This window comes from Mesoplodon bidens, assembly GCF_964165515.1.
Source record: "Mesoplodon bidens genome assembly, chromosome: 1".
Taxonomy (NCBI): Eukaryota; Metazoa; Chordata; class Mammalia; order Artiodactyla; family Ziphiidae; genus Mesoplodon; species Mesoplodon bidens.
Genome location: NC_138176.1, coordinates 136,935,436 through 136,961,297, shown reverse-complemented (window position 1 = coordinate 136,961,297; position 25,862 = coordinate 136,935,436). Strand labels below are relative to the sequence as shown.

The 25,862-nt window shown below is 35.3% G+C and overlaps 1 protein-coding gene across 9 annotated transcripts in view; it reads right to left on the bottom strand.

Moving 5' to 3' along the window:
- CLOCK (clock circadian regulator) overlaps nt 1-25,862 on the bottom strand; it is a 133,574-nt gene that overhangs the window by 84,210 nt on the left and 23,502 nt on the right. For 7 of the 9 annotated variants that reach the window (XM_081227141.1, XM_081227147.1, XM_081227148.1 and 4 more), the window contains exon 1: nt 4,246-4,324. The gene's annotated coding sequence lies outside the window, so the exon portion shown is untranslated. Of the gene's footprint in view, nt 1-4,245; nt 4,325-10,609; nt 10,697-25,862 lie in introns of those variants that run through there. The other 2 variants (XM_081227145.1, XM_081227146.1) reach the window with 2 other exon arrangements.

Here is a 25,862-nt window from a genome sequence, read left to right as displayed (position 1 = left end):
GTTCTTCTTACTCCTGCTGTCTGTCCTCTGGTGGATGAGGCTACCTAAAAGGATTGAGCAAGTTTCCTCATCCGGAATGTTTTGTTTTTAAAAGGCAAATGTATGTAAATTTCTGAGATGGATCTCCGGAAAAAGAGAGTGAATTATATCAACCCAAAAGAAGTACAGAATTTCATTAGTGGTATAAATCTACAGGGACCTGTTAAGAAATTTGATTAAGTAGTATTATGAAAATAATAGGTTTAGAGTCAGCTCATGAAATATTTAATAAATTACAATTAATATGTATAAATATAATGACAATGTTTTGACATACACCTCATCAATGAGGCCACCAGATCCATATACAACCAAAAAAATGTCAATTTTCAAGGCCACGAATATTCCTCTTCTTACAGTGTAATCACTTCATAAAAAAGACAGTCGTTTTGACCTATTAAAACTTGAGTAAACTGCCAGGTTGCTTTTGTGCAGCCAAGTAGGTCAAGCAAGTTCACAACCATCTGAAAACTAGTTCAAATACGTTTAGATGCATTCTGAACCACAGATTATTCAGAAAACTACCACCAAGAACTATTTTTTCTTCAGTAAAATTATTATAACTACATTTATATTTAAGATAAAATTCACTGTTTAAATTGTAAGATTTTGCAATATATGATTTATATATATACTGTCCATTCCCACTTTTCTATACCTATGTACTTTCAAAGTTTTCAAATGAATAAAAATACATGAGTATATTAAGTTCCTTAGTTGACTATTTTTTTTTTTTTAACACACTGACTCACTGCTTGATCCTTACCTGAAATGACAAGGTCTGGGAAAATCACAGGCCAAGATCCTATCTCAATCTGTGGAGTATCAAGGGAGATGGAACTCCCTTGATACAGACACATTTTATTTGCAGCATGCAAGTAAGAGTAATTAAGAATAAAAAAGGATATGTATATGGCATGCTCATTCACAGCCAGAAGGCCTATGACCAGGCTTCACAGGGTACAACCTGGACTTAACAAGTATTACAGAACAGAGACATACCCTTGATACAGAAGATACGATTTGAGATTTCTATTGAGATACCTTCAAGTCTGCTATTGAGCCCATGCGGTAAATTTGTATTGCATATATCATATTTTTCAGTTCGGAAGTTATCACTTGATTCTTTTATATGGTTTTTATTTCAGAGGAGAACTATCTTTCTATTCACTTCAAAAATGTTCACTTTTGTCTCATGGGCCATGGATATAATATAACAGCGGCTTTAAAGTCTTTTTCTGATAATTCCACCATCTGAATCATCTCCGGGTTGGCATCTATTTATTGTCTTTTCTCTTAAAAAAGTCAACATTTCCTGTTTCTTTGTATGTCAAGTAATTTTGGATTATATCCTAGGCATTCTGAATATTAGGTTATGAAACTAGATTCTATGAACATCTTCTGGAGAATTGGTATTCGTTTGCTTAAGTTTATACTACAAGTTATATATTGCATTCTAGCCGTGGCACTACCACTGTCAGCTCAGTTTCCAAAGTCTTTGCTATGTTTCTTGGGTTTATCCTCTGCATGCACTGCTCAGAGGCAAGTCTGGGATTTGAAAAGTGGTTTATATTGTAGGTCAGTCCTCTGTCTTTGCTGTGTTCCTTTGGGTCTGTACATGCATGTGTAGCTCATAAGTAAGGTGGGACCTCTGGGGGTCTCCTCTCACATCAGCTCTCTTCTCTGTGAGATTTCCCCAGCATGCTCCAGTTTCCAGGAGTCTTTTTCCCAAATCCTCTGACCAGAAAAATCATTTTCTCTCAGAGTTTTAAAGGGATTGTGCTACCTGGCAATGTAACTTTATAGGCAGAGATGGTCTCAGGGCAGGCTTGGGAGGGAAAAAAGGGGAACTCCTTTTCCTTGTCCTCTGGCTAGAAATAGGGGTTTCTCTAAACTGCTGCATCCACTGTGCAGTTCCCTAATTCAGCCCACCATTTGGTCAAAGCTGGGTCATGAAAAGGAAGAAAATGTATATTCACCATTATACAGGCTAGTCTTCAAGTTATGACTTTCCTTCTTGATTTCCTTATTATTAACTTTCAAAGTCTTTAGATAGTTGCTTTTAGTATTCTATTGAGAGTATTTAGTTCTAATCAGTCAGAGAGAGGCATACTCCATTTTGGCCTATTCATTGTATTATATCCATTTCTCAACAGACTTTCACCTAAAGGCTTTAGTAGTCATTGACTGATCATTATCTAGATCATAATTCTATTAGAAATTGCACTGTGGTGAGTTTCTAATCCTATCATTCTCCCAGCATTTGTTATTATCTGTGATTTTTCTATAACACTAATCTTTCCCTCTTAACTATTTGGTTATCCTGGAATGAAATCTGTACAGAAAATGAAGAATAAATGGTTGATTCTTTCATTTACCAGTGATTTACAGAGTAATGAAATGAGGTTTTTTTAAAGTATTATTATAAACTTCTGAATTCTTATATATTTGTGTTTCAATCTTCAGTTGTTATAAATATTTTTGAACCTATTTTTATGAAAAATTTCCAACATACACAAAAGTAAAAAAGAATAATTATTAACCCATATATTCATCACCCATTTTCAACAATTATCAAATCATGGTCAATCTTGTTTCATCTATTCTTTCCCTTCCCCATTCCTTCCCATCCTCCTTTGTATTATTTGAAGCAAATCCCCAAAATGTCATGTCATCTGTAAATACTCTAGTATGAATGTACAAATTATAAGGACTTAAAAAAAAACACACCACAATATCATTACCTTTCAAAGTTAATAAAAGATGTCTAAGACCTCTACACACAAAATATTTCTGAGAGAAATTTTAAAAGACCTAAATACATGGAGATATACTGTGTCTTAACGTATTGAAAGTCTCAATATGGAAAGGTATTTAATATATCCAAATTGATCTACAGATTCAATATTAAACTAGACAATAATAATATGAAATAATAAATAATATTTAACTTGCTTAATGTTAAGCAGCAATTTGTTATTTATTTACTCATTTAGGAAACTAACAGACTGAGTGTAAAATCTTTATTGAAATTCATAAGGACCAAGAAGAACCAAGGCAATTTTGAGGGACAAAAGTTGGAGAACTTAAAGCTATAATAACTAAAGGAGTATGGCACTGGTACAACAACAGACCAATGGAACAGAAACAGAGTCCAAAAACAGACCCACAAATAAAGCCACCTGCATTACAGCAAAGGCACTATTACTGCATTACAGTAGGAAAGGACAGTCTTTTCAATAAATAATGCTGGACCAAATGGATTTCCAAATGGAAAATAAAATAAACCATGAATTCTACCACATACCATGCAGAAACCTACATGTGAAAGTTAAAACACTCAAGTTTATAGAGGAAAACATAGCACAGTATCTTCTTGGCTTTGAGATAGACAAAGAATCCTTAAAACACAAAAAACTAACCATAAAAGAACACTTTGATAAAATACACTTTATTAAAATTAAGAAATTATCTTAATTAAGACACACTACTAAAAGAGTGAAGAAGTAGAAGAGATATCTTCAATACTTAATCCAACAAAAACTTATCCTAGAAATAAAGAACTTCTGCAAATCCATAAGACAGACAACACAATAGAAAAATGGACAAATAACATGAACAGGCATTTCTCAAAAGAGGATATCCAAAGGGTCAGTAAGCATATAAACATGTGCTAACCTTTTAAGTTATCAGGGAATAACAAATTAAAACTACAATAAAATTTTACTACATATACAGCAGAAGAGTTATTAATTTGAAACACTAATAATTTCAAGTGTTATTGAGGATGAAGAGCAACAAGAATTCATGTACACTGTTGGTGGAAGTGTAAACTGATTCAACCATTAGGAGCATCTACAAAAGCTAAACAGCCAAATACCCTGACCCAGCATTTTCACCACTGGATATTTATCCAACAGAAATGCATACATATGTGCCAAAAGAAATGTTCAAGAATGTTCACAGCAGAATTGTTCATAACAGCCAAAAACTGATAGTAAACCAAATGCTCATCAACAGTACAATGGATGAATTTTGGTATATACATATAATGAAGTATTACAAAGCAATGAAAAAGGATGAGCTACCGCTATATGAATCAATATGAATGACTCACATCAACAAGATGTTGATCATAAAAAGACAAAAGAAGTTCAAAAATAGACAACACTAATGAATAGTGAATCAAGCAAGAATAATAGTTACCTTTGGGAGTGCGTGATGACTGTCAGGGGGCATGAAGGAGGCTCCTGGATTGATGAAAATGTTCTATATCTTGATCTTGGTATTGGTTAAACGAGTGCTGACTTCATAAAATTTCATCAAAATGACACTCAGTATTTATGCACTGTACAATATGCATGTTTTAATTCAATATAAAACATTTTAAAAGTTAGCAATACTATATCAGTCTCTTGATATTTTATTTTTAATTTTTTGGTTATTTTACTTGGTGAAATTGAAGTCTAGTAGAAATAGGTTTCTACATCAATCTGTCCCTTACTTGGGTACTAAAAGTTATTATTTACTTTTTCCTGGATAATTACTGATAGTTTTGATATGTGGATCCTTCCCACATTATGACGGCAAAAGTTTACCTTGAAGTTAGACCTATCTCATGTTCACAAACTAGATAATTCGAAGATGACATTTTTTTCTTAATGTAAATATAATCAATTTTCTATATTAAGTTCCAGGTCACCAGTTCCCACAATTTGTATTTGGAAAAAAAGAAGAAAATTCAAAGCTTCTGAGGCTTAGCATCTAAGCTCAGTTTTAGCTAAACTTGAAAAAAGCAAATCAAGGCAAGGTGTAAGCATAAGGTTGTTGTGAAATATAATGAATTATTAAATGTAAAGCGCTTAGAAAATAAGGTGTACCACAAAGTAAATGCTCAAAAAAGGTCTGCAATTCTTTATACCAGTTTGAAAAACTCTATAACAGATCCTTACTCTTGAATTTCCTTCAAAATATGTAAGACAATAAAAACAGATCTCTTTTAAAAACAGACAAAGCATATTTATGGAGCTAAGGGAAAACTTAATAGATTTTTAATGAAACAAGCCAAAGTGAACATTAAAGAAAAGTATAGGATAGACGAAAATTTAATTAACTATACCTAAGGTTTTTTTTAAGTTCTAAGTTGTACTAATAGATATTTAACTATGATATTAGGATTAGAACTTCTACATATAATTTATCCAGTTTGCCAACTGTTAACACTTGCATCATTTTCTTTATATACCAATAAACATATTTTCTGAACCATTTGAGAGTAAGTTGCATACATCATGTCCTTTTATCCCCAATTACTTAAATGTGTACACCCTGGGAACAAAGACATTCTCTTAAGTAACCATAGGATAGTTACTAACTTCAGGAAATTTAACAATTATACAATATTAACGTCTATTTTTTTAAGAGAGCAAATAAAGTCCTTTAGGGCTCCTCTAGTACAGGATCCAGTTCTGAGTCATGTATTGGATTAAATATTTTATCTCCCTAGACTCCTTTAATCTGGAAGTTTTCTTTCAGCTAAATACCTTTTAAACTGTCTCATGTTTACAAGGTACTCTGCAAGATAAGATTTTAAAACTTGGGTTCTTAAGCAAACTATATAGGGAAGTTTCATTAAAAAAAGAGATTCAATGGAAGAGTTAGGAAAAGTTTCAGAAGACTAAGATGAGAATACAAAAATCTTCCTATCCAAGAGTGGCTTTAGTATATATACATTTTAAAGCTTTATAATGAGGAGGTTTCTAGGTTTCTTTGATATTGGTAATTCTTGGATTAGTGGTTTCGAAATCCTGTCCCTCAAGATGTCAAAAAATTACAATATATAATCAACTTAGAGAAATAAATCTGGCCAATGATTTGATAGGTATCTGTAAGGAATGGATCCAGAAAAAATTACTGTTTTCATCAAAATTCTCTCTCCTACAGTTAACAAAAAGACATGCAATCCCAGTAAGCAAACCTTTAAATGAACTGGAATTATTGTGATCATGCATAGATATAATAGCCATTTGAGATACGAGAGATCTTGTTCTTTCACTCAAAAAACATTGACTGTGTGCCAACTATGTGCCCGACCTATGATAGCTACAGGGGGATCCAACAGATAAAAAAAACAGTCATGGTACCTACCCTTAAGAAACTTATAATTTAGCAAACCTAAGATTCCTTTTTTCAGACAGGAAAAGTATTATGTTTTCCTGTTTTGAAAAGGAAGCAACTATGATGCAGTGTGAAAAAGGTGTCCAAAGACAAAACTATGAAATGTTCTAGAGGAACAAGAAAGGTAGATCCTGAAATCGTGATTTTTAATCTCCTAGCAGAGGACTTAACTTGCCTCTGTCAGACTGCAAAAGAGCTCCTTAAGAGTATCCTCCAATCTATCCATTGACTCCAAAAGGGACATGTACCGTCATCCCCAATGTAGGTACTAGCCTTGTTCCACTGAGTCAGTCACTGACTAGTTTCCAAGTAATGTACTAGTACTTTCACTTAAAAAATAACAGGTAATCTCCATACACAGAAAAAAACAGAAACTGTACAAAAGTTATATACTATTAGATACTTTTAGAATGGATGTGATAATAAATGTGGAAACAGAAGATGTGGCCGGTCACTGTGGTTCTTTAATAAGTAATTTAACTTCGTCGGCGATAGGCTGTAATAGGCCATATGGTCCAACGAAGTTTGGTCCTTTTTGAAGTTGTATATACCCTAATACTTTTCGTTCATTAGTGTGAGGAATGCCACAGCTAGAAGAATTGGGACAATAAGTGTTAGAATGTTAATTATAAACATTTTGTTAGGGAGAGGAGTTGAACAGCTGATAATAAATGTTTAAGTTTTACATAATTACTGGGCTCTGCCACCCTAACAAACCCTGTTCTCAGGCAGGGTGTTTTAATGAATTAAGATTATATCATTAATTAGTTTTAAGGTGCTTTTGTAAAGTAGACCTCATTCCTCTTGTCTTTTTATACTGGGAGGAATATGTAATAGATAGAAACTGACCTGGGTTACTCTGGTGTGAACTCATATCACATAGGACTTTAATTGTTGAACAAACTAAACTTTAATAGCAGTTACACCATTGGGATGTCCTGATCCAACATCGCGGTCCTAAACCCTACTGTACATGAACTCCAGAATAGGACTGCGCTATTATCCCTAGCATAACTTGCTCCATTGATCAATTTTTTGGATCAATAAGTGAAGATATTTTGACTAGTTGGTCTAAGTTTTAATCATTCAGAGGCTTTTTTGTTCTCCGAGGTCACCCCAATCAAAACTGTTAACCCATATAAAAGTTTTGTTATCCCTTGATGGTTTAGTTCCTTTTTTGGGGGGGGTGGTTATTAAAGCTCCATAGGGTCTTATCTTATTTTGTCAATTTCACTGATTAAAAGTAAAAGACAGTAAAAACCTCATGTGGCCATTCATACAAGTCCTTATTCGAGAACAAATGATTATGCTACCTTTGCATGGCCAGGATACCGTGGCCATGTGACAGATGTCACTGGGCAAGCAGTGCCTGTAATACTAGTTACGCTAGAGGTGATGTTTTCTGTAAACAGGCAAGATTTGTATTTGCCGAGTTCCTTTTACTCTTTTTAATCTTTCCTTAGGTGCATACCTGTGTCAGGTTAACAGTAATTTTAATAAATAATCTAACACTGACTTAGGTTTATTTGTTGTTAACTATCAGTGATATCTATTACTTATATAAGCGTATGCAAGGACAAATATTTCTTGTTACTCATATTAACATTATTGCTTCTATTAATTGATTAGTCCAGTATTAAACTAGGAGTTGACTTACTTATTGCTGGTATTAAGGTAAATGTGTTGTTGAACTTGAACGCTTCCTTAATTGATGGCTGCTTTTAAGCCAACCATGGTGTTATTTTTACTCTCTAGATAAGGTTGTATCCTGTTTCTAAAAAGCTGCAACTTTTTAGATTAGTATTTAAAAATACATTAAAATTTATGATTTTTTGAATAGTTTTTAAAGTTGAACTAAGATCCTTTTCCTGGACAACCAGCTATCAACAGGCTCGTTATGCTTGTCACCTCTACTTATAAATCTTCTCACAAGTTTGCCATGTAGATGAGTTCGTTCTAATAAACTGTACATAAGTAGCTCGTCTGGCTTTGGGGTATTTAACTTAAGTTCTCTTTGTTAAAAATTTCAGTTAAATCATTATACAAAAGGTAAAAGGGGAAAGCTTTACTTTTTATTACTTTTAATGCTTCTTGCATCATGCCCTTATGATACTTTCTCTATACTGCCAAAAAGTTTTTAATTTCTATCTCCTGTACTTTAAATTCTTGGGTGAATGATTTATTTAATCTGCTTATAATAGTTGAATTTGTGGGAGGTTTGGGCTAGATTTAGTTCAAAGTATCCATACACTATGAAATCTTCTGAGTGTAAACTAGGTGCTTTTGTTTAAGCTATACTTTGATTTATCCAAGCACAGTTTCCAGTATGCTTCCCTTGTTACGACTTTATCTCCTCTCATATGTTTGGTACTTGCTAAGAAGTTATAAGAGTTATTAATACTTGAGAAGGGTGATGGGCGGAGTGTGCGTGCTTCACGGCCTGACTCAACTAAGCACTCTATTCTTAATTTACTACTAAATTCTCCTTTGGTTTTTAGTTTCATCAAAACTTTTGTATAATAAGAAATACGTTCTTGAAATAGAAAATGTAGCCCATTTTTTCCCATCCCATAAGTTACACCTTGACCTAATGTTTTTATGTATAATAATTATGCTTACTGTTATTCCTTTTTAGAGTTTGCTGAAGATGGCGGTATACAGACTGAATTAGCAAATGTTGGTGAGGTTTATCAGGGTTTATTGATTATAGAGAAAACACACTCCTCTAGAGGGGAATGAAGCACCATCAAGTCCCTTGAGTTTTAAGCTATTGCTAGTAGTACTCCGGCGAATAATTTTGTTGTGATAGTTATTTGCATGTAGGGCTAAGCATAGTGGGGTATCTAGTCCCATTTGGGGTCTTAGCTGTCATGTGATCAGTAACTGTTAAAGTCACTTTTGTAGTTCATTTTTAAATAGCTATAGCTTTTTAAGGCTTAGCTAGAATTTAACTTTATTTTTTATTATTCTTTAACACATTTTTCACCAATTTTTCTATTAATTTGGGTTAATCGTATGACCACGGCGGCTGGCACGAAATTTACCAACCCTAAATAACATAACTTAGTTGAACTTTCATTTATGGCTTAATTTTCATCACTGCTGTTTCCTGTGAGGTCATCGCTAAGCAAAGCAGTATGAGCTACTATTTTAGTGTGCTTGATACCTGCTCCTTTTAATCCTTCATAATTTAGAGGATAGTCTGCTTAAGTTATTATGGTAACACTAAAACCTGGTAAAAAACTGAAAGTACTATACTAATTTTCTTTCTACAAATGTCCATTCATTTTAGAAGAAAAGTAATAGGAGAATCAACTTCTCTTATTTTCTATTTTAAAACAGTAACACAGGTCAGTCTAATAAGAATATGGATTATGCTTTCCAGGACACGAAAAAAGTGTAAGTCAGTCACTGAGAGCTGGTATCAACTCTTACCTCCCTTCTAATTTTCCCCCACTCATCCCTTACTTCGCACTCAATCTATAGATACTTCTCTACCCAGGTAGAGCAGGGGTCAGCTAACTTATTCTGTAAAGGGTCACAAAGTAAATGTTTTTGGCTTTCTGGGCCCTAACATCTCTGATGCAACTACCTAACTCTGCCACTATAGCTTGAAAACAGCCATACACAATATGTAAAAAATAAGAATGGCTGTATTCCAATAAAGCTTTATTCACAGATACTAAAATCTGAATTTCATATAATTTTCACATATCATAAAATAGTATTCTGCTTCCAGGATTTTTTTCCCCCAACCATTTAAAAATGTAAACACTATTCTTAGTTCACGGGTCATACAACAACAGGCAGCAAGCTGGATTTGGTGGTGTGCAGACCCCTGAGGGAGAGACTTGCTTTAAGGCAGAGATGCAGTAGGTGACTGGCCCTTCTGTACCTCAGTCAACTGCTTCTTTATCTCTAAACCTAAAACCTGACAGGAAATAATTCTTATTCTACTTTTCAGTCATTTGCAAATCACCTTTCTCTCAAAAAAAGACAAGTTATAATTCTTACTTTCAGGTAGTAACTTTGAAAAATTTCAAGAATTGCTGAAAGAAAATACATCTGGATATCAATTACCTTACTAATAAATAACGTTTCATTCCTCTGAAGAATAAAAAATCTAAAGATAAATAAAAACTATCAAAGAAGGTAGCAGATCATGTCCTAAATATTTTTATAATACTCTGTCCTATGTGCCTTGCCAGGAGATTGGAAACCTCACTGTACCCAATAATTATGACAGAAAAGGAAGGAAGGAAGGGAAGGGGAGGAGAGGGGAGGGGAGGGGAGGAAAAGGAAAAGGAAAAGGAAAGGGAAAAGAGAAAAAAGAAAAAGAGAAGGCATACTTCTGAGCTTAAAATGAAGACTGAATATATCTAGTGAAACTCACCAAGTTGTAAAGATTCATCTAAGAGGAATGCAGAATTTTCCAAAGGCATCTTACACTGTGACAAAATCAGCTTCTAAGTTTCAGCAGCTTTACAGGAAAAACAAAAAACAAAAAACAAAATCTGTAAAACAAGGGCAGCTGTGGAAATAATGTTAACCAAATTCTAAGTAACAATACCGCCAGTATTTTTTCCCATCCACATATACAGCATTAATTGGGGCTTCCTATGTGCCAGGAATAGGGGATGCAGCAATGAACATGTCAGATTCCATCAATTCCTCCGGGAGCTCAGTCTGTAGGCCAACTCCAAATGGGATGAAAGGCTTTAAGAATCATGATGGTGTGAAGGGAAAGCACGGCAGAGATACAAACCAGGCTAGTGTGAACTGGTTAGGAAAGGTTTCCTAAAAAAGAGGCAATTAATGCAAGCATGAGTAGGGTCTGACCAAATAAAGCAAGAGGGGAGGGGAGAGAAAGAACATGTTTCATTAGAAGGGAATGGCATGTTCAAAGGGCCAGATGTAGGAGAGGATATAGCATTTGTGTGCAAGTAAAAGAAATCTAGTATGGCTGCTCAGAGTTAAGAAAAGGGATGAGAAGGTCATTCTCTGAGATGAGATGCACAAGGCAGGAAAGTAAGAAGTGCAGCAATTTGCCCTGCGTCACTCAGTCACACAGGGCTAACAGGCAGAGACCATTTTAAACTCTCACCACTTGACTGCAATATATTAGCCATTCTGAAGTTCTTCCCAGCCCCCTAGCCTCAAGGGTCTTAGAGGTTGACCCCTGGGAAGGAAGGTGAGTCAAAGTCCTGTGGAGGTTGATCCTTTCAGGGGGCTTTTGCAAAGGCCTGAGGGAAAACTGCCAGCCTCCCTATGAATGGATGAATTGATCAACTGACCATCAGGGGCCCTCCTGCAAAATGATGGGGAAGAAGTCAGTTTCAGCACCATTCTTAGTTACAAATTAATAGTTGCCAAGCATTTTACTATGTGTGAAGTCCAGTTCTAAGTGCTTTACATGTATTAACTAATTCAATCCTCACAACATCCCTATGAGGTAGGTGCTTTAATAAGCCTTTATTTCCAGTATAGTTTTATGAAATAGCCCAATCATGGTCATTAATTTTTATTAACAATTAAAATTATCAGAAATGTTAATGATACTTCTTACCACAATATTAAAAGCATTTTAATTACCGTTAAATCAGAAAAGTACTATTTTAAAGATTAATTAACAAAAGCAAAAGACTTTACAACATTACTTTGGTTATTTCTCTGTTAGGGAAAGAGGTGGAAATTTTGTTTTGTGCTCATTCATTCACTTGCTATGATAGGTTCTAACATACCCAATGATTAGGGGAAAAACACACCAAATTCCTGCCCTCATGGAGTTTTAGTCATTGAAATACAATTGGCAATTATGTTTTTGTAATATATCCTAAGTTTTTTGAATGAATGAAGAATCAACAACCATACAGACAAAATCTGATGCACAGAGGAAAATTGAAACCTGAGGGGAGTGGACTGTGAATAAAAAATATATATACATGTTAAAGGAGGAAGAGGAAGAATAAAAAACTGCTCCACTAAAAAAGGGAACCCTCGGGCTTCCCTGGTGGCGCAGTGGTTGAGAGTGCGCCTGCCGATGCAGGGGACATGGGTTCGTGCCCCGGTCCAGGAGGATCCCACATGCCACGGAGCGGCTGGGCCCATGAGCCATGGCCGTTGAACCTGCACATCCAGAGCCTGTGCTCCGCAACGGGAGAGGCCACAACAGTGAGAGGCCCGCGTACCACAAAAAAAAAAAGGGAACCCTCATGCACTGTTGGTGGGAATGTAAATTGGTGCAGCCATTATGGAAAACAGTATAGAGGTTCCTCCAAAAACTGAAAATAGAACTACAATATGATCCAGCAATTCCACTTCTGGGTATCTATCCAAAGAAAACAAAAACACTAATTTGAAAAGATGTATGTATCCCTATGTTCACTGCAGCATTATTTACAATACCCAAGATACAGAAGCAACCTAAGTGTCCTTCAATAGATAAACAGATAACAAAGATGTGGTGTATACACAAAACACACACACACACACACACACACACACACACACGAATCATACTCTACCATAAAAAAGAATTAAATCCTGCCATTTACAACAACGTGGATGGACCTTGAGGATATCATGCTAAGTGAAGTAAGTCAGACAAAAAGAAAAAAAAATGGTTAAGAAGAACCTAGGGGCAGGACAAGAATAAAGACGCAGATGTAGAGAATGGACTTGAGGACACAGGGAGTGGAAAGGGTAAGCTAGGACGAAGTGAGAGAGTAGCATGGACATATATACACTACCAAAATAGATAGCTAGTGGGAAGCAGCACATAGCACAGGGAGATCAGCTCGATGCTTTGTGACCACCTAGAGGGGTGGGATGGGGAGGGTGGGAGCGAGACGCAGGAGGGAAGAGATGTGGGGATATATGTATATGTATAGCTGATTCACTTTGTTATGGGGCAGAAAGTAACGTACCATTGTGGAGCAATTATACTGCAATAAAGATGTTAAAAATAATAATAATAATAATAATACCAATACTGAATTATTTCACTCATATGAGGAATCCAAAAAACAAGAAAAATAAACAAATGAAACAGAACAGAAAAAGACTCAGATAGAGAGCACAAACTGCTGGGAGAAGAGAACGATGGATGAAACAGGTGAAGGGGATTAAGTGGTATAAAACTTCCAGCTATAAACTAAGTCAAGGGAATGTAATGGGAATACAGTCAGTAATACAGTAACAACTTTGTATAGTGACAGAAGGTAAGTGGACTTGTTCTGATTATTTCGTAACGTATAAAAATATCTCATCACCATGTTGTATACCTGAAACTAATGTTGTATGTCAAGTATAACAATTAAAAAAAGAAATCTGTTCCACTGAGGAACACACTCGTGAAGAATGAAAAAGAGAAAAGATAGCACAGCAAAGTACCGGTAATCAGCCCACAGTGATGAAGGTCCTTAAGGGACTCAAAACAGTTATAAAGATAAAAAGCAGATGAATATTACACAGTAGAGGATTCAAGACTATAATCTAGTGAAGAAAGATTATACCTTAATCCAGCAGTCTTCACACTAGGGACCAGATGGTTTTAGGGAATCAGTTTCCAAATCCCTCATGTCTATAATTACCAACCAGCTACTAGAACTAATATCAAGGTCAGAGCATCATACTGCTTTCTCCTTTCCTACAGTGTATTTTATATCTTCCTTCTTCCAGTTCACAAGAGAAGGATGTATCTCTTACACATCTAAAATTCACTACAATGTATTTCCCTGTAGAAACATCCAGAACACCAAAGGAATAATTTTAAATATTGATATCAAGGGAGTATCCTCTAATAGAAGTACCATATATCCAAGGTGGTCTTGTTTTTCCCTGTCCCATACACCTCTGTTAAGAACAATACATGACATTAAAAAGCAGATATTCTGGCCTGGCCCCAACGCACTGTTAAAACTTCAGGATGTGAGAATTAAAAAAACCTTCTGATTAAGAAGCTCACCTGAGAGAGAATCCAATGAAAACAGTGATGATAAATATTGAAGACAGCTAGAACTTAGTTCATCCGGGTTAAAAGCTTGTGGCCACACTCCTTACATAATTTATATAGAATTATTTAGAACTCAAGATCTGGAAAGCATCTTAAATTAGAATTCAAGATCTGTACTTTCACCATTCTCAGAGAAATGAGAAAGAAATTAGTACATTCTATCAATCACCTGTGTCTTGTGTCTGTGACATGAAGATATTTTACATGATTTCAAAGAGATGAAAAGACCCCTTACTTCAGTTAACATCATATCTTCAAGTAAACGTAACACACACCAAAGTTAAGTTAGTGTTTTATATTTTCTTGAACATTTATGGAGAAACATTTTTATTAACTTTTATGAAAAGAATACTGCACACAGTAAATCCATATTTTTTTTAAAAACTGGGACAAGTCTTTACACTGTCACATTCCACCGATTTCTCTGCTTGTTTTTCATTCCTATATGGACATATTACATATAGATTAGTTTAGCAGGAATATACTGTAAATCCTACTATAAATGATATGCTTAACAAAAGAATGTGTTTTGTAAACTTCACACTTATTAGTGACCCAACATCTTTTTACTATTAATTTCCAAGGAAACCAGTCTCATTCTAATATATACATAATATTCATCTATGGATACATAAATTCCATGAAAAGAAAAGTCCCCTCTGAAAAGATACATTTACATTTAGTAATTGTTTAATAATAAAATCAATAATACATTTATGTTATACTCGTAGTAATTATAATTCCAAAAAAAGTTTTTCTGTTAACACTTAGACCATTATGGTCATAATAAACATTCTGTATTTCAATTTCTATTCATATTTTTGATGCCCAGAAGCATTCTTCAAGTATTGAAAGAAAGGAACTGCCAACCCAGAATTCTATATCCAGACAAAATATCCTTCAGGAAAGAGAGGGAGATTAAAATATCCACAAATGACAGAAAACCAAGAGAATTTGTCATCAGTAGACGTGCCCTAAAAAAAGGAATGACTATAGGAAGTTCTTCTCAACAGGAAGGAAATGATAAAAGAAGGAATACTGGAAAATCAGGAGGGAAAAACTGGAAAGAGGAAGAATATGCGTAGATACAATAGCCTTTTTCTTCTCCTAAGTCTTCTATATTATTTTTGATGATTTAAACAAAAATTATTAACACTGTGTGATACGGTTCTCAATATATAGAGAGAAAATATAAAAGGCAATCACATTAGAAATGGAGGGGGTGGGTAAAGGGAGTTAACCAGTAGGCTGTAATAAGTTACCTATACATAAAGTACCTAGAACAACCACAAAAAAGCTATCCAAAGAGATACAATCAAAACATTATAAATAAATCAGGATGGGATCCTAAAGTGTTCAACTAACCCACAGGCTTCTTTTTTGCTCTCCCACTACCACTGAAAAAGGAGCTGAGTTAATGCACAAGATACTCTATCCCCAGGCAAGACAAGAGTGGAACAAGTTTGAGGACATTGATGAGTCACATACTCTAAAGGCAGAATTTTCAAAGCATTTATAATATCAGTTTTGGCATTACTCTCATGCACTGCTGGTGGGAGTAGAAATAGGTGCTGACTTATGGAGGACAATATATCAATATATTAACAAAATTATAAATGTTCCTACACTTTGGTCCAGCAATACAGGGGTTATAACAAGCATTTTTAAAAATGAAATGAAATAGAAAAAAAAGTCAAAGTACAGGACACCTAGTAATGGTTAGGATATTTCCTGAAACTGTTGTTTCAGGTATGTGTTTATTGAGTGTGTGGGTACTGGGTCACAACATAAAACATATTTCTTACTATAGGCTGTGGTCAAAGAAATTTGGAAGCCACTGTTACACCTCAAAAAGAGAGCCTGAGGCATAGGGACGAACTGACACTTTGGAAAGGGAGGGTTCAATGCCTGGATATGAATAAGTGAAAGGGAAGAAAGACATATAAGGAGACAAAGCAAACCCAAGGTAGTACGTTACCCAGTTACGCAGAGCCATGAGAAACATGGCCTCTTTGGGGTGAATGCAGAGGAGATGAGGAAGGGAGAAGAATTTATCTGACTGGAGCCAAAGAAGAGACAGAAGCAATCCATCAAAGTTTGTCCCCCAGAGTGTGAATTCCTAAAAGGAATTTCTTGCTTTCCTCAATGACACCGTTTTCTTTTTTTTTTTTTTACTTTTTATTTTATATTGGAGTATAGTTGATTAACAATGTTGCGTTAGTTTCAGGTGTACAACAAAGTGATTCAGTTATACATATATATGTATCTATTCTTTTTCAAATTTTTTTCCCAATTAGGTTGTTACAGAATATTGAGCAGAGTTCCTTGTGCTACACAGTAGGTCCTTGTTGGTTATCCATTTTAAATATAGCAGTGTGTACATGTCAATTCCAAATTCCCCAACTATCCCTCTCCCCTCTACTTCCCCCCTGGTAACCATAAGTTCATTCTCTAAGTCTGTGAGTCTGTTCCTATTTTGTAAGTAAGTTCATTTGTATAATTTTTTTTTAGATTCCACATATAAACAATATCACACGATATTTTTCTTTCTCTGACTTACTTCACTCAGTACAACAATCTCTAGGTCCATCCATGTTGCTGCAAATGTCATTATTTCATTCTTTTTAATGGCTGAGTAATATTCCATTATATATATATACCACTTCTTCTTTATCCATTCATCTGTTGATGGACACTTAGGTTGCTTCCATGTCTTGGCTATTGTAAACAGCATTGCAATGAACATTGGGGTACATGTATCCTTTCAGACCATGTTTTCCTCCAGGTATTATGCCCAGGAGTGGGATTGCATGATCATATGGTAGCTCTATTTTTAGTTTCTTAAGGAACCGCCATACTGTCCTCCATAGTGACCGCACCAATTTACATTGCCACCAACAGTGTAGGAGGGTTCCCTTCTCTCCACACACTCTCCAGCATTTTCTGTTTGTGAATTTTTTGATGATAGCCATTTTGACTGGTGTGAGATGGTATCTCATTGTAGTTTGGATGTGCATTAACAATGTTGAACATCTTTTCATGTGCCTCCTGGTCGTCTGTATGTCTTCTATGGAGAAATGTCTATTTAGGTCTTCTGCCCAGTTTTTGATTGCATTGTTTTTTTTTGATACTGAGCTGCAAAACCTGTTTGTAAACTTTGGAAACTAATCCCTTGTCAGTCACACTATTTGCAAATATTTTCTCCCATTCTGTGGGTTATCTTTTCGTTTTGTTTATGGTTTTCTTCGTGGTGCAAAAGCTTTTGAGTTTAATTAGGTCCCATTTGTTTGTTTTTATTTCCATTACTCTGGGAGATGGACTGAAAAAGATATTGCTGTGATTTATGTCAGAGAGTGTTCTGCCTATGTTTTCCTCTAAGAGTTTTATAGTGTCCAGTCTCACATTTAGGTCTTTAATCCATTTTGAGTTTATTTTTGTGTATGGTATTAGAGAATGTTCTAATTTCATTTTTTTTACATGTAGCTGTCCAGTTTTCACAGCACCATTTATTGAAGAGACTTGTCTTCCCTCCATTGTATAGTCTTGCCTTCTCTGTGAGAGATTAATTGACCAGAGGTCCATGGGTTTATTTCTGGGCTTTCTATCCTGTTCCATTGATCTATATTTCTATTTTTGTGCCAGTACCATACTGTTTTGATGACTATGGCTTTGTAGTATAAACTGTAAAAAAACACAAACACGTGGAGGCTACTAAACAATATGCTACTAAACAACCAATGGATTACTGAAGAAATCAAAAAGGAAATCAAAAAATAGCTAGAGACAAATGAAAATGAAAGCACAATTATCCAAAACCTATGCAATGCAGCAAAAGCAGTTCTAAGAGGGAGGTTTATAGCAATACAATCTTACCCCAGGAAACAAGAAAAGTCTCAAATAAACAACCTAACTTTACATCTAAAGCAAAGACAGAAAGAACAAACAAAACCTAAAGTTAGTAGAAGGAAAGAAATCATACAGACCAGAGCAGAAATAAATGAAACAGAGACAAAGATAACAACAGCAAAGATCAATGAAACTAAAAGCTAATTCTTTGAAAAGATAAACAAAATTGATAAACCTTTGGCTAGACTCATTAAGAAATAAAAGGGAGAGGACTGAAATCAATAAAATTAGAAATGAAAAAGGAGAAGTTACACCTGACACTACAGAAATAAGAAGAATCATAAGAGACTACTACAAGCAACTGTATGCCAATAAAACAAACAACCTGGAAGAAATGACAAATTCTTAGAAGGTACGATCTCCCAAGACTGAACCAGGAAGAAACAGAAAAAATGGACAGACCAATCACAAGTATTGAAGTTGAAACTGTGAGTAAAAACTCCCAACAAACAAAAGTCCAGGACCAGATGGCTTCACGGGTGAATTCTATCAAACATTTACAGAAGAGCTAACACCTATCCTTCTGAAACTGTTCCAAAAAAACTGCAGAGGAAGGAAAACTCTCACACTCTATGAGGCCACCATCACCCTGATACCAAAACCAGACAAAGACACCACAAAAAAAGGAAATTACAGGCCAATATCACTGATGGACATAGATGCAAGAATCCTCAACAAAGTACTAGCAATCTGAATCCAGCAATACATTAAAAGGATCATACACCATGATCAAGTGGGATTTATCCCAGGGAAGCAAGGATTTTTCAGTATGCACAAATCAATCAATGTGATACACCACATCAACAAACTGAAGAACAAAACCATATGATCAGGGGCTTCCCTGGTGGCGCAGTGGTTGAGAGTCTGCCTGCCGATGCAGGGGACATGGGTTTGTGCCCCGGTCCAGGAAGATCCCACATGCCGCAGAGCGGCTGGGCCCGTGAGCTATGGCCGCTGAGCCTGCGCGTCCAGAGCCTGTGCTCCGCAACGGGAGAGGCCACAACAGTGAGAGGCCCGCGTACCGCAAAAAAAAAAAAACACCATATGATCTCACTAGATGCAGGAAAAGCTTTTGACAAAGTTCAACACCCATTTATGACAAAAACTCTCCAGAAAGTGGGCACAGGGGGAACATGCCTCAACATAATAAAGGCCATATACGACAAACGTACAGCTAACATGATACCCAATGGTTAAAAGCATTCCCTCTAAGATCAGAAACAAGACAAGGATGATGTCCCCCCTTGCCACTTTTATTCAACATAGTTTTGGAAGTCCTAGCTATGGCAATCAGAGAAGAAGAAATAGAAGGAACCCAAACTGGAAAAGAAGAAGTTAAACTGTCACTGTTTGCAGATGACATGATACTGTACATAGAAAATCCTGAAGATGCTACAAAAAAGACTACTAGAGCTCATCAATGAATTTGGTAAAGCTGCAGGTTACAAAATTAATACATAGAAATCTGTTGTATTTCTATACACTAACAACGAAAGATCAGAAAGAGAAATTCAAGAAACAATCCCATTTACCATCACACCAAAAAGAATAAAATACCTACAAATAAACCTACCTAAGGAGACAAAAGACCTGTACTCTGAAAAGTATAAGACACTGATGAAAGAAATCAAAGACGACTCAAACAGATGGAAATAAATACCATGTTCTTGGATTGGAAGAATCAACATTTTCAAAATGACTATACTACCCAAGGCAGTCTACAGATTCAATGCAATCCCTATCAAATCAGCAATTTTTCACAGAACTAGAACAAAAAAATCTTTAAATTTTTATGGAGACACAAAAGACCCCAAATAGCCAAAGCAATCTTGAGAAAGAAAAACGAAGCTGGAGGAATCTGGCTCCCTGACTTCAGACTCAATGACACCATTTTCTTTGCTTACTTTTTTAAGGTAAATTTTAAATAATGCATGTGGCTTCATTTGTGGTTCACATTATATTTCTATTGGATAATGCAAGTGTAGAGCCTGGAGTGCTGCAATTTCTCTTTGCACTCAGCAGCTGATTTGTCAAAGAGATGTGAAACATCTTCTGCTGTGATTTTTCTTCTCTTTGCCATTATGGGCAGAAATGAAAGTTTCTGAATTCTCAACTGTGTTCAATGAAAACTAAAAGCAGCCTACAAAAATAGTGTCTCCAGGCTTCTTTAATAACTTCTTGAAAGATGATGCAATAACTTGGGCAATACAAAAATCAGACTGAAAAAAATGATTGCAATAGCGACAAACTTTTCCATATTCTATCACCCTTCTACACGATTCCATTATTCTTCTATTTTCATGTTATCTTTTAAGGAAAGATAGCAATAACTGGTGAGTCATGATAAAAGAAATCTTAAAATGTTGAAACACACAATGTTTAAAGGTAAGAGAATATAATTAATGAAAGATAGAGATTTATTCAATTTTTTTAAAGTACATTTTGTTTTGTTCTTTAGGAGACCTCAAAGAATAATAATCATGAAATACTAGTTCTTATAAATAGTTGGAATGCTTAAAAAATCAAAAAGTCTAGAATTAAATCCAATGGATACTGATGGTATGCTAAGGGTTAATCAAAAATTGGTAAGTAAAAGGTAATTGATAAAGCATTTTTCTTGTCTGTCTTATCAAACTATATTTGAAGGTAACCAAAGAGACCTAATTGGTGAGGGGTAGTCCTTCAAAGAATTTTAGCTAATAAGAACAAAAAGAAATTACATAAATAGATGGGCAACAATCATCAATGGATTTTAAAGCCATGAGGAGAAAAAGTGATAGTGAATTGCACAACAGATCATGCTGTCACCAAATGAGTGCAACTGATCAACCTTACCATCTCCAAAAGTGAGACAGACATTATGTACCTCCCAATGTAATGAAATATGTATTACATAGTACTACTTATAAAATGTTCTTGTGTAAAAGAGTCATGCTGGAATCTATCAAACCTTTATATCGTATATTCTTAACAGTAGCAATGTCACACCCAGGGGTGAAAAATATCTTCAACAGTAGTATATTAAAATGGTTTCTTGCCCTCCAAAGCACAGTGCTATATCTATTCTTGGGTTTCAGAGAGCAGACAATAAAGGAAAAAAAAATGTCTAAAAAGGGCCTTTAAAGGAGTAAAAGAAAAAAGAAAAAAAAGGTTGAGAAACAGTGCTTTAGATCAAACTTTCATTTTAAATACAGAAAAGGAATAAGTAAAATGACATCAGGAAGAAGCAATCAGATAAATCTAGAATGTGAAATATTATACAGAACAACTGACCTAGTTTCTTCAACATGGAGGGAAAAAAGGGAAAAGGGGGTGGGGGGTTGTCAACTGTCCTAAATTTTAAAAAGACTCAGAGCCTTTAGTTTCAGAAATATTTACATTTACATTTAGAAATATTTACAATGAATTATATGTGGAATATGCTTCAAATAGCTTTAGGAGAGGGTACATGGGTGAGGGTATGGACGAAACAAGACAGGTTCTGAGTTGATAGTTATTAAAGCTGGGTGATCAGGAGATTATTCTTATCTGTATACTGTTGTATATGTTTTCCATTACAACAAAGTATGTGTTATTTGAGGAAGATTTTTTCATTGTTAAGAAATTGGAGCATTACTGTGTAATACCCTGTGGCAAACATTTTCTATCAAAGGTGATCTACAAACTGATATCATTCTTCTTCCAAATAAATTGTATTCTTAAAAAAAAAGGACTCAAGGGCCTCCCTGGTGGTGCAGTGGTTGGGAGTCCGCCTGCCGACGCAGGGGACGTGGGTTCGTGCCCCGGTCTGGGAGGCTCCCACATGCCGCAGAGCGGCTGGGTCCGTGTGCCATGGCTGCTGGGCCTGCACGTCCAGAGCCTGTGCTCCGCGACGGGAGAGGCCACAATGGTGAGAGGCCCACGTACCGCAAAAAAAAAAAAAAAAAAAAAAAAGAACTCAAGAAACATTACAACCAATTGTTAATACCTCATTTGAATCCTGATTCAGACAATATCAAAAAGTAATTTTGAAACAATTGAAAAAATCTGAATAAGGACTATGCATTATATGATATTAAGAAATTATGGTTAATTTGGCTAGATGTAGTAATGATATTGAGTTTATGTAAGAAAATATCCTTATTTTTTAAAGAAACATAGAATTACTTAGGGGTGAAGTGACAATTTCTTTCCTTCTCTTCCCTCCCTCCCTTCCTTCCTTTCAAGAAAACCTGGAGAATGAAAGCGATAATGATGACAAACACTCAGTTTTGCCTCTCTTCCCTTTGGAAAGCCTACTGCTAAGACAGCGCAGAAGAACAAAAAGTAAGATCTATAAAACAATGGAGAAGGAAGTTATGAAGAGATGAAATGATACAGTAGATTTCTGGAGAGAAGAAAGCAGATCCAAGTGCATTAACAGGTTAAGCACATGCAAAACTCACACATAAAGGGACTACAGTGGAGTTCTGAGTCAATTGTCCTAAGACTCTAGGCTCTAGAGTTAGCAGGTACAGAGGCTGAATACAAGTGACCTAGGAAAAAGCTTTACCTGTTCTCCTTTCTCTGTATCCCTTCCCTGGCTAAGCAAGGCCCAGCATCACCCCTAGGCCCCAAACTGCACCACTCTTTTCTAAAGAAATCCAGCAGAAATTTAGCAAACTGCTCAGAAAGAAACTATATGGATGTTAGTGTCCACAGAGCTCATGTCAATATGACAACCAGAAAGCTCCTGAAAATAGCCATAGGTTCCCTGCTCTTAGGCTCTAAACCTAAACTTGCCAGCAGACAAGACACTCCATCTATGTACAAAGAATTACCAACCAGTCTTTTCAAACAGAGATGGCAATTGGAAAAAAAATCCACCTATACAACGAGAAAAAAAACCCACCGTAGCTACCTAAAATAATCAAGATAATCCTGTAGCAATATACATGAATCAACAATAATAATTTCTAGTCATATGAGGAAAAACCGCAGCTAGAAAAAGACCAAAATAAATAAGTAGATCAACTAACCCCAGAAGACTCATACATTATTCAGGGTACAGAAGAAAAGGATAAAAAACAAAATATCTTTAAGATACTCCTAAAGACACTGCATTCAATACAACAAAAACAGAATGCTACATATTTAACAAACAATGACACAGATTTTACTACACCAAGAACTGTTGTAAATGCTTTACAAATATGAACTCCTTTGCCCACAAAGTAGTTATTATCCTCATTTTATAGTTCAGAAACTGAGCACAGAGAGGTTAAATAACTTACCCAAGGTCACATGGTTATTAAGTGGTGGAGCTGGGATCTTAACTCACACAGTCTGGCAGTCTAGTTCCATTGTATATGCTTTTAACTACTATACCATTTTGCCTCTTGAAATGATATGAACAAAAAGTAAGCAAAGCTACTGGAATACTTACAATCTGGTTACAGACATTCACAGAAAAGTAGGAACATATAGTTGAAGAAATCTGTCAGAATATAGAATAAAAAGGCAATGACAGAAAACATGAGAAGAGATAAAAGACATAAGGATCAAACCAGAAAGCCAAAATTCTGCTGGTGAGCATTCCAAAGTGGGAGAACATAGAAAACCAAAAACTATTACCAAAAAAATAATGGAGAACATTTCCCATACCTGGAGGGAGACATCTGCCTTTCAACTGAAAGGGCCTACCTACCCCAGAGAGTTCAGATAGAATAATAAGAACAACTCATACCTAGACATGTAACTATAAAATTCCAGAACTACAAAGACAAAGGTAAGATACTAAAGCTTCCAAAGACAAGGGGAAAGGGTCATTAAAAAGTAACAAGACTCAAGAGTAGCACCAGACTTCCTACCATCTTGATCTAAACACAACAGAGCAAAACCCATAAATTCTAAAGGAATTTAATCTGAATCTAAATTTCTACACCCAGACAAACTATCAAGCAATTATGAACGAGGCGAAAAAGCCATGTTCAGGCATGCAAGAATGTTTACATCTTAAGTACCCTGTATACTGAAGTTAATTTAGAATATACTCCAGCAAAAAGGAGAATGCCATAAAAGACAAAGATGTGATATCTAAGAAACAGTAAGTCTAACCCAGAAATGCAGTGAAGGAGTATCTCAGAATGACAGAAATACAGCAGGCTTCCAACCCATGAAGACTGAAGGAGAAAGTAGGACAACTCTAAAAGGGATGTCTCCAGGAAAACCAGGGATTCCATCCAACAAATAACAGATATTGTGATTCAAGCAGGAAACATTTTGACCAAGGAGAAAAAGGCAATTACAGACTGTAGGGGGGAAAGATGAACAATATTAAGCAAACTAATCAGAATATAAAGTCAGAATATAAGGCAAACTAGTGGCATGACTGTGAAAAAAACTTATGAGCTGTAAGTAAAGATAACCAACCTTACCTTGATATCACATATTTTATGAGTTCCATTATTATAACTTTGTACCCATGGAAAATAAATAGCTCAATGATTAACTGTAATTTATTTTGTTCAGCTTTTAGAATCAACCTACCGAAAAGACTGAATGTCTTAAATCTCATTACATAACAGAACGTAAATGTTATGTGATCAACCTGGTCAAACACAAAAGAAAAGGTAAAATGGAAGTGAAGGAGTAGAAAAGACAAGATGGAGAAATGGATAAAGGCCCTACTATCCTTATCTTACACAGTAGGGATTTAAAATATAATGTCTAAGAAACATTTTATTTACAGTTGCAAAGATACTAATAAAAGAACTAATTACAATGTTTCAAACTTTGGGATGAAGAGATATGAGAGATTAATAACAGCATAAGTGAATTAAATCCTCATCTTAGAAGAATCAAGAGAATAATTTAAAGTCAATTAATCAAGAAATAAAAGATCCCAACAAAGAAAAGTCTGGGACCAGATGGCTTCATGGGAGAATTCTCCAAAACATTTAAAGAAGAATTAACACCAATCCTCCTCGAACCCTTCCAAATAATTAAATAGGAGGGAATATTTCCAATTCATTTCATGATGCCAGCATTATCCTGATAGAAAAACCAGAAAAAGACACAAGAAAACTACATACTATAATATTCCTGATGAACAATGATGCAAAAATCCTCAACAAAATACTAACAAGCCAAATTCAATAGCACATTAAATAGATTATATACCATGATCAGGTGGAATGCAAGGATGATTCAAAACATGAAAATCAATCAGTGTCATATACTACATTAACAGAATGAAGGGGAAGGAAATATCACCTCAATTGATGAAGAAAAAGCATCTGACAAAATTAAACACTCTTTCATAATAAAAACACTAAACTAGAAACAGAAGTAAACCACCTCAACATAATAAAAGCCATATATGAAATGGTCACAGCTAACATCATACTCAACAATGAAAACTGAAAGCTTTTCCAAGATTATGGACAAATCAAGGATGCCTACTCACATCACTTATATTCAACATTGTGCTCAAAGTCCTAGCTAAAGCAATTAGGCAAGAAAAAAAGAAGTCATCCAAATATGGAAGGAAGAAGCAAAAAACTACCTCTGTTCACAGATTACATACGCAGAAAATATCTATTCAGTAATAATTGATATGTTTTTTTATCTTTCGTTCTAGTAATGTGGTGTACACATTTATTGATTTGTGTATACGGAACCATCCCTGCATCCCAGGGATAAATCTAACTTGATCATGGTGTCTGATTCTTTTAATGTGCTGCTGAATTCAGTTTACTGGTAGGGT